Source organism: Rhinoderma darwinii, chromosome 5 (assembly GCF_050947455.1).
Source record: "Rhinoderma darwinii isolate aRhiDar2 chromosome 5, aRhiDar2.hap1, whole genome shotgun sequence".
Lineage (NCBI taxonomy): Eukaryota > Metazoa > Chordata > Amphibia > Anura > Rhinodermatidae > Rhinoderma > Rhinoderma darwinii.
The window spans coordinates 152,022,414-152,035,080 of record NC_134691.1 but is presented as its reverse complement, the minus strand read 5'-3'; the positions used below and the strand labels follow the sequence as shown (position 1 = coordinate 152,035,080).

At 36.5% G+C, this 12,667-nt stretch overlaps 1 long non-coding RNA gene across 1 annotated transcript in view; it reads left to right on the top strand.

The window, feature by feature from the left end:
• Positions 1-5,241: 5,241 nt before the first annotated feature.
• Positions 5,242-12,667, top strand: part of LOC142652763 (uncharacterized) — a 30,463-nt gene continuing 23,037 nt past the window's right edge. Inside the window, exon 1 of the long non-coding RNA XR_012847920.1 lies at positions 5,242-5,325. This is a non-coding gene — a long non-coding RNA (uncharacterized LOC142652763). The remainder of the gene's footprint in view (positions 5,326-12,667) is intronic.

Sequence of the window (12,667 nt, the reverse complement as noted above, 5' to 3'; positions counted from 1 at the left end):
AAGAAGAGCAACGAAGCTAATGGGGCATGGAGAATCTAAGTTATGAGGAAAGATTAAAAGAATTACAATTATTTAGCCTTGAAAAAAGAAGACTAAGGGGGGACATGATTAGTGTTTTTTGACTTTGCATAGGCATTTGACACTGTCCCTCATAGACGTCTAATGGGTAAATTAAGGACTATAGGTTTAGAAAGTATCGTTTGTAATTGGATTGAGAATTGGCTCAAGGACCGTATCCAGAGAGTTCTGGTAAATGATTCCTACTCTGAATGGTCACCTCTATTATTCAGCTTATTTATTAATGATATAGAAGATGGGATTAATAGCACTATTTCTATTTTTGCAGATGACACCAAGCTATGTAATATAGTTCAGTCTATGGAAGATGTCCGTGAATTGCAAGCGGATTTAAACAAACTGAGTGTTTGGGCATCCAGTTGGCAAATGAAGCTTAATGTAGATAAATGTAAAGTTATGCACCTGGGTACGAACAACCTGCATGCATCGTATGTCCTGGGTGGAGCTACACTGGGGCAGTCACTTGTTGAGAAGGATCTGGATGTACTTGTAAATCATAAACTCAATAACAGCATGCAGTGTCAATCAGCTGCTTCAAAGGCCAACAAGATATTATCATGTATTAAAAGAGGCATGGACTCGCGGGACAGGGATATAATATTACCACTTTCCAAAACATTAGTGAGAACATCTAGAACATGCAGTTCAGTTCTGGGCTCCAGTTCATAGAAAGGATGCCCTGGACTTGGAAAAAATACAAAGAAGAGCAACGAAGCTAATAAGGGGCATGGAGAATCTAAGTTATGAGGAAAGATTAAAATAATTAAAATTATTTAGCCTTGAAAAAAGAAGACTAAGGGGGGACATGATTAACTTATATAAATATATTAATGGCACATACAAAAAATATGGTGAAATCCTGCTCCATGTAATACCCCCCCTCCGTCTGGAGAAAAAAAGGTTTAACCTGCAGAGGCGACAAGCCTTCTTTACTGTGAGAACTGTGAATCTATGGAATAGTCTACCACAGGAGCTGGTCACAGCAGGGACAGTAGATAGCTTTAAAAAAGGCTTAGATAATTTCTTAGAACAAAAAAATATTAGCACCTATGTGTAGAAATTTCTACCTTCCCTTTTCCCATTCCTTGGTTGAACTTGATGGACATGTGTATTTTTTTTTAGCCATACTAACTATGTAAGTAAAAGTCTATAGGTACTAATGTCTAATATTCGAAAACATCTAAAAAAAATCACTTAACCCTTTCATGCCGACAATCTGTAGATACACGTCCTTTTTACACATACCCCGTGCTGCCAGGGCGTGTATATACAGATCTCTGTTCCAGCCGGCATAGCGCTGTGAAAAGCGCTCAGACGCCGGCTGTGTCAGTGTCCCCGACTCCCCAGCAACCTGTTCTCTGACAGCCGAACCGATTGGTTCGGCTACAGAAAATATGATCACCGTTATTAACCGCTACCTGACCACCCACAGTAAATTCATCTCGGCGCTTGCTGGGCTCTGTGCAGCACCGACGTGAATTCACAGTGGGTGTTAAAAGCGCGATACAGGTGTCTCAGAGTAGTGCTGACACCTGGATCACGCTGTCAACCCATGCCTCTGGTCCCGGAGATATGATCGGGACCTGATTGGTTCAGGTCCCGATCATGTGATCGCATGGAAAGTTTGTTGTAGCAAATGTATTATAGCAGCGATCAGTGCTGCAGGTCTTCAAGTAAAACAAGTAAAAAAAAAAAAGTTATAAAAATGTTTCATAAATGTGTAAAAACAAGTCATAAGTTACAAAAACATAAAATGTTTTTTTTCCTAAAATAAGACTTTTATTATAGGAAAAAAATTAAAACGTTAAAAAAGTACACATATGTGGTATCACCGCGTTCATAACGACTGCAAAAAATAATTAAAAACCAATGCTAGCATCACTATTTTTTTGGTCATCACCCCTGCCAGAATATAGAATAAAAAATGATCAAAAAGTCGCATATACCCCAAAATAATACCAATAAAAACTACAACCCGTCTCGCGAATAAACAAGCCCTTACACAGCTTTTTTCACTGAAAAATAAAAAAAGTTATGGCTCCCTGAATATGGTAATAATTTTATAGAAAAAGTGATTTTATTGCGCAAACGCCACAAAACATAAAAAAAACTATATACATATGGTATCGCCGTAATCGTACCGACCCGCAGAATAAAGTAAAATGTCCTTTATAGCGCACAGTGATTACTGTTAAAAAAAAAAAAAAGGACAAAAAACATTGTCAAAATGTATGTTTTTTGTCAATTTGCTTGCCAAAAAATCAAAATCAAAAGTGATCAAAAAATCACATGTACCCTAAAATGGTACCAATGAAAACTACAGATTGTAACGTAACAAATAAGCCCTTGCACGGCTCCGGTGGAGAAAAAATTAAAAAAAGTTCTGGCGCTCAGAATATAGCGACAGAAATTGTGCAGAGTGTCCAAAAGCGGATAGGAATGGGCACCATTAATCAGTGCGACACCGGGCACATATCTATGAATTGTTTATTTACCACATTATTATACCCTCTTATTATGCCCTGATGTACTCCACACAGATTACATATTCCACCACATTATAAACTGAAATACCAGCAAAACCCCAAACAGAAATCCACGAAGCAAAATCTGCGCTCCAAAAGCCAAATGGCGCTCCCTCCATTCTGAGCTCTGCTGTGGGTACAAACAGCAGTTTATTATCACATATGGGGTATTGCCGTAATCGTGAGAAATAGCTTCACAAGTTTTGGGGTGCTTTTATTCTTTATTCCTTGTAAAAGTTACATTTTTAAATATTTTTTTAGAAAAAAAGTAGATTTTCATTTTCACAGACATATTCCAATAAATAGCGAAAGACCCTAGATGCTAACTATACCCCTAGATAAATTCCTTGAGGTGTGTAGTTTCCAAAAACACTTTTGGGGAGATTCCACTGTTTTGGCACCACAAGACCTCTTCAAACCTGACATGGTGCCTAAAATATATTCTAAAAAAAGGAGACTGCAAAATCCACTAGGTGCTCCTTTGCTTCTGAGGCCTGTGTTTCAGTCTATTAGCACACTAGAGCCACATGTGGGATATTTCTAAAAACTGCAGAATCTGGGCAATAAATATTGAGTTGCGTTTCCCTGGTAAAACCTTCTGTGTTACAGAAAAAAATGTATTACAAATTAATTTCTGCAACAAAAATGAAATTTGTACATTTCACCTGTACTTTGCTTTAATTCCTGTGAAACGCCTAAAGGGTTAATAAACTTTCTGAATGCTGTTTTGAATATTTTGAGGGGTGCAGTTTTTAAAATGGGGTGATTTATGTGGTCTATCTAGTACATAAGGCCCTCAAAGACACTTCAGAACTGAACTGGTCATTGACAAAATAGGCTTTTGAAATTTTCTCGAAAATGTGAGAAATTGCTGCTAAAGTTCTAAGCCGTGTAACGTCCTAGAAAAATAATATAATGTTAAAAAAACAATGCAAATATAAAGTAAACATATGGGGGATGTTAATTAGCAACAATTTTGTGTGGTATTACTATCTGTTTTACAAGTAGATTACATTTAAGATTAGAAAAATGTAAATTTTTTAAAATTTTCTTTACATTTTGGTGTTTTTCACAAATAAGCTATGAATTTATGGACCAAATTTTTCCACTTACATAAATTACAATATGTCACGAGAAAACAATCTCTGAATCGCTTGGATAGGCAAAAGCATTTCAGAGTTATTACCACATAAAATGACACATGTCAGATTTGAAAAAATTGGGCTGGTCATTGAGGCATCGATGACCCTTGGTCCTGAAAAGGGTTAAAGGAGTGTTTCCATCTAAAACATTTATGGCATATCTGCGGGATATGCAAGAATCTCCGGAATGGGAGGTCATTTGAGAATCAATGGAGAGGTGTCCCGTGGATATTACATAAATGTAAAATGATTATTTTATTCATTATGATTTTTGTAATAATAACTTTTGGAATCATCTACTTCTTTAGTTGACATATTGAAGGCCACCAAGCAAATGTAGAGAGGTTTGACTACAACTTGAAATGTTACCAGCTCTAACAATGTTCTTCCTAGCCTGAGAAATCCTGTGGTTTTAATGAACCATGATTTCAATCCATCACAGAGAGTAGTCACATTCATCAGCGACATACATTGATTATTTTCCTTCAGATTGCACAACAAGTTAATAAAAATTATAATTTGATCCGGCAAAACCAGACATATGCTCTTCGTATCTTCCATTATATGGATCTGATACACATCTTAAAGTGACTTCTCATTTTACATTTTCTTGTTTCTAATTAAACAAATCTTAACCCTGTTTTAATGGCTTCAATTATGATACTTCATTATGGTAGAATGTTAGTTGCAACACAAGAATAATTGTATAAACATTTTAGCTTCAATTTCATGGCGTCTAACTGTACATTACTCATTAACAAGATGTGGGTAGCAACAATTATAGCATTTGCTCCTAATGTCTCATTTATTGAGTCTCAGCAGCAAGCCCTTTTTTTTAAGACACACACTGACTAAGCATAGCAGCTTTTCTACTTATTTATAACAGGCAACGGAACATGCTGAGCGTTCTAACTTAGATCGATGAAAGTGCATATTAGCACCTAACCTTACAGGCCTCAGATTCGAAGGTCAAAATAGCCATCAGCATCACTACAGGGCACTGACATCATTTCACAAACTGTGAACAAAAACAACACAACTGGTTTTGCAGTTTGATTATTGTTTATAGATACAGCAAGCCAAGAATTAAAGTGTAGCCTTGAGGCAACGTAATTATTTACAGCTGAAGACTCATATCATTATCAGCATGCTGCTAATTGCTTGAAGTTATATCAATGTTAGTTGATTTAACACATTTTTGATATCGTGCATGGCGATTGTTTGCTACGCATATGGAGAGATAGTTTAAACATTGGCTTGCCAGTTCCTATATTAGAGGGGGATTTTTGTTGTGTTTTTTTGCCATTGTCGTCAATTTAAAAAAATCTTCTTGACCTTGGCTTATAAAAGTAGGATATAAAAAAATGATAAAAATTAATTTGTTTGTAGGAGCTAGTTTATTTGGACAAAATAAAAACAACTAAGGACTATATGCATACATATTCCTTAATTATTTGTATTTTTTTGTCATTAAATACAATATTAGGAGCAGTGACACAAACAACCTAGCATTGTCTTACACTTGATGAGCTAGAGTGGTTGGGAGATGTTGAGTGGTTGGAAGACATTTTTCCTTCTAGGTAAGTAGTTGCTATGGGATGTTTTCTTATTACTTTGCCAGGTTCCTAAAGAGAAGTTTACTAAAACACACCTTTAATTTTTTTATTTTCTTTTACAAAAATCAGTAGTTTATGTGAATTTACAGGAAATACAGTATTGTAGAATCTTCCTCACTTACCAGCAGCCTGTATTTACCTGCCCACAGGATCTCTCTAAATGTTCATAAACGTCCTCAGTCACCCAAAAAATTACCCAAGTCTTAAAAAGTAAATAGAAGTTGGGTAGGAGGGGGATGCAGCCGCAACTCCTTAAGGCTATATTACACCAGCCAATTTAGGCTGGTGCAACAGCTCATTGATCGGTGCTCGTTTGCTCCTGTCACACGGAGCTATGGATGGGGACAAGTGGTCGTTACTCCGATCGCTCGTCCCCATACATTATCATCATGTCAGCAGCGCATCTCCCTGTTTATACAGGGAGACGCGCTGCCGACAACGATTATATTTCATTTTTTTTAATCGATACGATCAGCAGATAATCGTGCGTTTGCTCGGTCATTTGCTGATCATTCCCCTGTTTACACAGGGCAATTATCGGCAACGAGCGTTATATGAACGCTCATCTGCCCGATAATCGTCCAGTGTAAAAGGGCCTTTAGCATTTCAGCAGCAAGAGGAACACATCTGATTAGCTGAGAGCACACAGCACAGCTCATTCATGGAGAATCTGTCCACCCTGTAAGCACTGAGAGAGAAAATGTGCATTTACAGAATCCAGTAGAGTGAAAGAAAAAGACACAAACATGCAAGTTGACCCAACGGATGAAATTTCTGAAACACTTTATGCCAGTATTCAGGCGTACAAAAGTTATAATTTGCGCAAAAACATTTCTTTTTTGTGCTAATTTTTTTTTAAATTGCTTTATAAAAAAAGTGGGCAGGGAAAGCTAGTTACAATTTTAGCACAAATCGATGCCAGATTTCATTTTCTGGCGCATGGACTGCTAGAAATGCGTCTTATTTATCAAAAGTGAAGAGAAGAGCAAAAACCACGGCGCCACATAGTGTAGGTCAATAGGTTAGGCAGGTGAGAAACAGATATTGGTATGCTCACCAAGGGCCAGAAGTAAGTTCACAATAGTGGTCCACCAATGCTGCTGCCAGATCCGTGCCAGTTCACATAGGAAACCGCTTGACAAGATGAGTGGGTAAAATAGGAAAGAAATGGATCTTCTGGAGGCGCTGCTGCGTGGAACGGTCAAAGTAGAATCAAGGAAATTCGGTCCGATATAAATAATGTTTTATTGGCTACGCGTTTCGACGCCGGACTGGCGTCTTCATTATTTATATCGGACCGAATTTCCTTGATTCTACTTTGACCGTTTCACGCAGCAGCGCCTCCAAAAGATCCATTTCCTATCTATTTTACCCACTCATCTTATTTATCAAAAGGCATGTACCTCTTAATAAATTAGGTACCTCTTACTCCAAAGTTTTTTGATTAAGAGATTTTTTGGTGCTAATTTTGACAGCCCAAACCCCCCCCCCCCCCCCCCCCATTGATTTCAATTTGAGGCAGAGGCGTTTTTTTCCCCCAGGTGGCTTTTTGCCCCTTCTGCTCGCTCTGAGCATCTTTTGTGGCCGTTTTTGCCCGCAGTCCAATAAGCAACCAAAAACGCTGGCAATTAAAAATCAGTCTATTTTTTTCACCATTCAAAAAACTCTGTGAACTACGCCTTAATAAATTTCCCCCATTATTTCTGGCTGCACTATGTGATACATGTCACGGCTAATGTTTTTCTTACTTACATGTGTTCTAGCTTTCGCTTTCATAAGGAAATATTAAGTCCTCCTGGACTATTGGTTGGCAAACCATCATATTCAGCAATTACATTTATCCTAAATTAGTGACCAAGACATTCACATTTCCTTTTCTAACAAACAACCCTAATAAATTACAATTAATCTGCTTGTTTCTTCTCTCATGGCAGTAACCCTTTTTTTAATATTGGGACACACCTCTTACTCGTTGAATTCAGATGTTTTATTCAGTCCCATTGCCACAGAGGTATAAAACCCAGCACCTTGCCATGCAGTCTGCTTTACAAACATTTGTAAAATAATGGGTAATTGTAAAGAGTTCACTATAATATGAGTGTGGTACTGTAATAGGATGCCACCATTACAAGTCAGTTCGTGAAATTTCTTCCCTCTTAGATATTCAAGGATCAACTGTGAGTGGCATTATTGTAAAGTGGAAGTTTTTAGGAACCACAGAAGCCGCAGACCACGCAAAGCCTTTTGTACAAATACACTATTACTTTGTCGCAAACATCACTGTAAAAATGTCTGTGATATGTCAGCCTATATTGACTGCTTAAGGCTTGGTTCACATATATCAGTTGTATACGTTCACTTGTGTTAGGCCTAAAACAGAGTCAATTTGATAAAGTTGTGTACTTGCATCCATAGCGGGACAGAAAATACGTGCAGGGAACGGTTCTTCTGTCCAGCACATGTATAGTGTCACAACTTATGCATTAAATGCCTAAACTGCTCCTGTAGGATAACATGGGATCAGTTCTGGCATTAGTTTCCCTCCGGCTTTTCTGTGCCATGCCAGAGGGAAATAAAACTAGATTACTGATTATATGTGAAGGGGACCTAAGCCACTCCTGGGTTTACTGAGATATGCCGTAAGAAATTAAGTAACTTATTGACAAATATGGCAAAAACTGTTTTCCAGATTTTACACTTTAGATTGTTTTAAAGCATGACTGTTTAACACTAGAGCAAATATCATATCAATTGAATTATTTTTTTTCAACTAAGTGAATCATGTTAAAAAATACTCAATTTCTTACAAAAAGCCACACCAAAAGAGAGGCTGAAATGAAGCATGTATAGTTGTTATATGGATTAGTGCATCTCTATCAAACAAAACCTCTTTACAAATTCCAGAGGCGTGACACCTGTGTTTTACGTTTCAAAGTCTTGGGCATGAACTATGCCCTTTAGATTGTTCAAAGACGATCTTTTATAATTTGTCATGCATGGACTTGTTTTGATTTTTAAAAAGCTGTCTTGGAGATTATTTACTCACATAAACTACAACAAAGGATAAGTAAACTGAAATTGTGAAGTATATACAGTACTGGTAATACATAAACATACAGAATGTATTTGTAAAAATATTGAAACAAAAAGCAACAAATAGATCCCGTAAATAATAACAGTGATCTTCATCAGCCTTTACTGCAAGAATAAAATTCTGTTAAGGGTTAATGCACACGACCGTACAAGTTGCATGGACTTGTGCAGAGCCGTAATATAGAGCCTATAGATGTCTATGCGGCCATACTGTTCATCTGATTTCATATGTAGGCATCTGTTGGATGTAGTATGTTTTACAGAGGAGCCATGGTATTCTGAAATAGCATTGGGTGCTGTGTTACAGTAGAAGTTTTCCATAGAGCTCCTATAGGAGAATATATCCATAATACGGTGCTGTATGAGGCAACATACAGCAATAGCAATAATCGATGCGACCCATTATAGGGATGATAACTAAGGTTTGTCATCCAATAGGAGGACGTTTTCGATCCTCAGAAGGTGCAAATGTAATAATGTAATAGAGCACGTAACAACATTTGTTTCTGTTGCAAAACTCTTTCTTCTTTTTCAAATATAAAAAAAATGACAGGTACATGATATCATTCAAATGGTTTAACATCACGCTTAGTGGCAAATGTCCATTAAACATCCAAGTTTATCCCATGGAGGTTTGATGTAACGCAGAGACTCCACCTTTTCTTCCTTGTAGAGTCTCCCCGTTACATCAATTATCCATGGGATAAAGACTAACCTGGATGTTTAATGGACATTTGGACCTAGGGGGCGACGGAAAACCAATTAAATTATATCATGTCACCGTTGCATGGAATAGCGTAGCCTACCACGCTATTTCATATTTTTTTTTTTTAAAAGGTCTACTGGCTTATACCAACCCGATGGAGGCCAGAAGGACACTCTTTGTCACATGAGGTGAATTTATAAAAGCAGTGAGCAAATGTTTATGTGGCCTTCTATAAATGAAGTACTGGACATCTTTGCTTCTTTCCCATCATGTCAATATAGACAAAAATCTGATACTTCAAGTTCTCAGCCATAATTGTATTCAAACATACTCAGAACTGTCAAAGTTGTAACAATTCGACTTTATCTAGAGCTATCCAATCGTCTACCAACTAAGACTATGGTCCTATTTTCTGTTTAGTTGTGAATTAATGATAATAACTTGGAATATGTGGTAGAACTTTGGTCACATATAAAGACTAAAAAAACATAAGAAAACCCTTGAGAATTTAGCATCATACAACAGAAAAAGCTTCAAATGGAGGGAATTGATAAAAAAAAGCAATGCACTGTTATAATGTTACTAACAGTATGGGAATGATTGAATAAGTTCACTAATATAACTTTATTAATGGTATGGTGCATGAGCTACCGGAGGAACACAATAAAAACATACAGTACATTACCGCTGGATAATTCTAATTCATTGTGGCTTCCATTTAGATACGTGGGCAAGTTAATGCTAGATGAATGATACTGATATAAGCATGCTATTATGGAATAGTTTATGCATTTTCTTTTATATTTTCTTAAAGGTGAATCTACCCTTCAGTGGTACTTTAATTGGTATGTTGAAATATTGTGAAGACTTCATATGTCTATATGTTGAAAAATGTGTACATAAGAATTTGGCATTTACTGCAGCAGTATGAATGTCGGAGTTATTACCAAAATTGGAATGGATTTTCCATGGTGAAGGTATTTAGAAATATATTAATGAGTGTGGTTGCAGTGCGGGTGTCTTGTTTTTAATTTTTTTTTTTGCATGCTAGTTTGCAATATTAAAAATCAAGAATAGGTCAAACATAACGGACCTTAATTTTTCATAATTTTCAATAATCATCTAAGTATTGTATGTGTTTTAGTTGTGTTGTTAAGGGCTTTGTTACACCTCCATTGATTTTTGCAGACATTGTAATAGGAAATATCTAGGTACTGACCTGCCAGGACATGCCTCCTGAATGACATCATCACAGAACATTCGTTGGTGGAGGGATATGGCCATTCCTACACAATATTGGTTTGCTTGTCTCTTCTTCTCCAGCTGTACCTGTCTTTGTGTACTCAACAGAAAGTAAAAAGGCTAAGAGAATGGGAAGAAACTAACATTCATTGACAAGGAGATAAGGAGAGAAGAAAGCCCAGGGAACCTGCTGATGTAATGACTGCCGCTCCATTAGATATTATGTTTGATACACTTTTTATACATGAATGGTCAAACAACAGGTCACATGTGTATTTTAGAGCAATTGGAAATTCTCCTTTTGGTGTTAGGTAGGCTTTAGGCATTATATTATTTTAGAAATCATTATTATATATGAGTTTTTTAATGTATGGTCATTAACTATTCTATTAGCACAGATTCCCTTAACCCTTTCAGGACACAGCCGATTTTTTCAAATCTGACGTGTCACTTTATGTGGTAATAACTTCGGAATGCTTTTACCTATCTAAGCGATTCTGAGATTGTTTTCTCGTGACATGTTGTACTTTATGTTAGTGAAAAAATTTGGTCGATGAATTCGGTATTTATTACTGAAAAACACCAAAATGTTGAGAAAATGTGCAAAAATTAGCATTTTTCTAAATTTAAACGTATCTGCTTGTAAAACAGATAGCAATACCACACAAAAATAGTTACTAGTTAGCATTTCCCATATTTAACCAAACAAGAAAAGGACCATGGAGTCTATAAGTCAAAAAATATATATAATCTTTTTATTACACAACAATATTATACTGGTTACACATATGTGTTTCTAAAAATGAATCACAAATAAAAGCATGGCCGCCAAACAAGAGTCAAATGTTCAACAAATGAAATCATGTGAATATGAGCTTGTTAGAATATACCTCAAAACAAATGCATATAGCATAGTACGAATGTAGTAGGGTACACTAGTTACAAATAATGTGTTCTGCTGTTTGAGGATAAATAGGAAGGATGTTAATAACATATACTTATTTATCCTCAAACAGCAGAACACATTATTTGTAACTAGTGTACCCTACTACATTCGTACTATGCTATATGCATTTGTTTTGAGGTATATTCTAACAAGCTCATATTCACATGATTTCATTTGTTGAACATTTGACTCTTGTTTGGCGGCCATGCTTTTATTTGTGATTCATTTTTAGAAACACATATGTGTAACCAGTATAATATTGTTGTGTTATAAAAAGATTATATATATTTTTTGACTTATAGACTCCATGGTCCTTTTCTTGTTTGGTTAAATATATATTAGGAGTACAGTCGCGTTACAAGGGAGGATGTACTTTGCTAGATGATGCAGTATGTATGCCCTGTGTATAGGATTTATTATAACATTTCCCATATGTCTACTTTAAGTATGCATCATTTTTTGAACGTCCTTTTACTTTTCTAGGACGTTACAAGGCTTAGAACTTTAGCATCAATTTCTCATATTTTAAAGAAAATTTCAAAAGGCCATTTTTTCAGGGACCAGTTCAGTTCTGTAGTGGCTTTGAGGGCCTTATATATAAGAAAGTCCTCATAAATCACCCAATTTGAAAACTGCACCCCTCAAGGTATTCAAATCAGCATTCACAAAGTGTTTTAACCCTTTAGGCATTTCACAGGAATTAAAGCAAAGTAGAGGGGAAATGTACAAATTTAATTTTTTTTGCCGAAATACATTTCTAATCAAAAAAAATTGTAAAGGTATGTGCACACGACCTCTTTTCAGATGTAATGGAGCCGTTTTATGGCTCGAATTACGCCTGAAAAGACGGCGCCAATACGTCGGCAAACATCTGCCCATTGCTTGCAATGGGTCTTACGATGTTTTGTGCAGACGAGCTGTAATTTTACGCGTCGCTGTCAAAATATGGCGCGTAAAATAACGGCTCGTCAAAAGAAGTGCAGGACACTTCTTGGGACGTTTTTGGAGCCGTTTTCTCATAGACTCTATTGAAAACAGCTCCAAAAACGGCCGTATAAAACGCAGCGAAAACTGCGAGTTGCTCAAAAAGTCTGAAAATCAGGAGCTGTTTTCCCTTGAAAGCAGCTCCGTATTTTCAGACGTATTTTGTTAATCGTGTGAACATACTCTAACACAGAAGGTTTTACCTGAGAAATGCAACTCAATATTTTATTGCCCAAGTTCTGCAGTTTTTTTAAATATCCCACATGTGTCCCTAGTGTGATAATGGACTGAAGCACAGGCCTCAGAAGCAAAGGAGCACCTAGTGGATTTTGGGC